The sequence below is a fragment of the Octodon degus genome, unplaced genomic scaffold, assembly GCF_000260255.1.
Source record: "Octodon degus isolate 3935 unplaced genomic scaffold, OctDeg1.0 scaffold00013, whole genome shotgun sequence".
Classification (NCBI taxonomy): Eukaryota; Metazoa; Chordata; class Mammalia; order Rodentia; family Octodontidae; genus Octodon; species Octodon degus.
Genome location: NW_004524589.1, coordinates 4,892,003 through 4,893,858, shown reverse-complemented (window position 1 = coordinate 4,893,858; position 1,856 = coordinate 4,892,003).

The window sequence follows — 1,856 nt, the reverse complement described above, 5'->3', positions numbered from 1 at the left end:
TTGTGTTAAAAACCAAGAGCATTATTATTCTTCAGAAATAAAGTATCTCAAATACCTTGTTTTAGTTCTTCTTTTTTATCACAAGGTCTTTAAATTTTTTTAACAGCTACTAAGCTAGAGGACATAACCAAGCAAACCATTAAAGGCAAATTGCTTGACATAGGTATGTACAGATACACAAAGAAGCAAAACTTGTGTCTTTCAAGCCCAAAGCCAAGTGATAGGAAAGGATGGTATGGTGGATTCACTAATGGTCAACTTGCAACACCCAGCTAAACTGAGTCAATGTGGGTGTGGAAGGCCTACCTGGGGATTGTTGCCAATAGCATAAAAGGAGAACTGGAGCCAAAGATGGTGTGCTGTTGCCATAGATACTTGATCCACCGGTTTCCTGATATGAACTCAATTATTCTCATTCGCAGAGGAGCTTGGTTACTCTATGCCACTGAGGATGGCTGTGGTTCTCTTTGGGGAGCTCTGGTCCTTACCTTGAGAGTCACTTCCTGGCTCCGGCACAGGCCCCTCAGCCTGCTGGCACAGATCCTTCGTCCCACTGGTGTAGACTTTCTAGCTCTCACCACTGATCCTCAGGTCTTCCCAGTGCAGATCCTTGATACAGACTTGCATGAGCCATTGTCATGGGCTGTCAGCCTCCAGCTGCACTCATGGAGGGCATTGCCGTGGGCTGGAGGTCTTCAGCTGGACCTTGTGCAGGACACTGCCAAGGGAGCCAGGCCTTCAGCTGGATTCTTTGAGTTTGTAATGCGTGACATATCTTTTGCAATCCTCTGCATCTGAATTGATAGCCAAATATTATAAAATAATTCTATAAATTATGCATCCTATATCAAACCTATTCCCTTACAAACCCTCACTACAACAGACGGCCTTAGAGTAGAGACAAAAGAGACGTGAGGTACAATGGAAAGAGCTTCATCCACCCAGGAAAGCAGTGGATTACAGCCACATTGGCACTAAAAATTTGAAATTAATTTTCTTCTTTTTTATTCTTTTTTATTCATTTTAATGAGAAAAAAGATAAAATAATAATGGAACGGTTTCAAAACAGGTTAGTAGGACAGTTGCAATAATTAATACATTGCATAGTGTTGTCTTCTTGTAGTTATTCAGAGGATAAGATGCAGATGTGATATTTTGTCTAAATCTGAGATGAAATCAATTTTTAACAATGCTTTTAAATCATAAAAGTTTTCAAACAGAAACAGGTACCCCGCCTCCCAGTCTGCCTTCTAGTTCACTATCCATGAGACTTGGGTGCTTCTCTGAAGGCAGCCAGAAGCCCATCCTATTCTTGAAAGGCAACTTCTGCCCAATATGCTATCAGTCCTTCCTCTGCTAATAACATGCAATTGGCAAATTAAGCCCCTCTGACGCTGTCATCTGGTAAAAGCACTCAGATTAAAGCAAAAAGCTGCGGAGGGCTCCCTGAGGATCCAGGAGAACTGAGAGGGCTTCAGTTTTCCTAACAAACTTCACAACTAGGGCCAGTAAGATAGCTCAGTAGAACTAAGCACCTGCTTAGGCAAGTGCAGGGGCTGGGATTCGATCCCCTGCACCACATGCTGCACCGGCCTCGCCCCCAGGCATATTGAGCCAGGCACCAAGACTGGGCATGGTAGAAACACTTGTAATCCCAGTGCTGGGCAGACTAAAAACAGGATGATCACTGAGAGTCTGAGCTCTATAGTGAGACTGTAGGAGATATGTACATATACTAACAAGCAAAAAAAAGTCAGAAAATCTTTGCAACTAGATGCAGGTGGCACAATATCCCACTGTGAGCAGTACATTTGCCAAGGAGAGCCCAGCTTCCAGCAGACATTACCGTGCTTCCT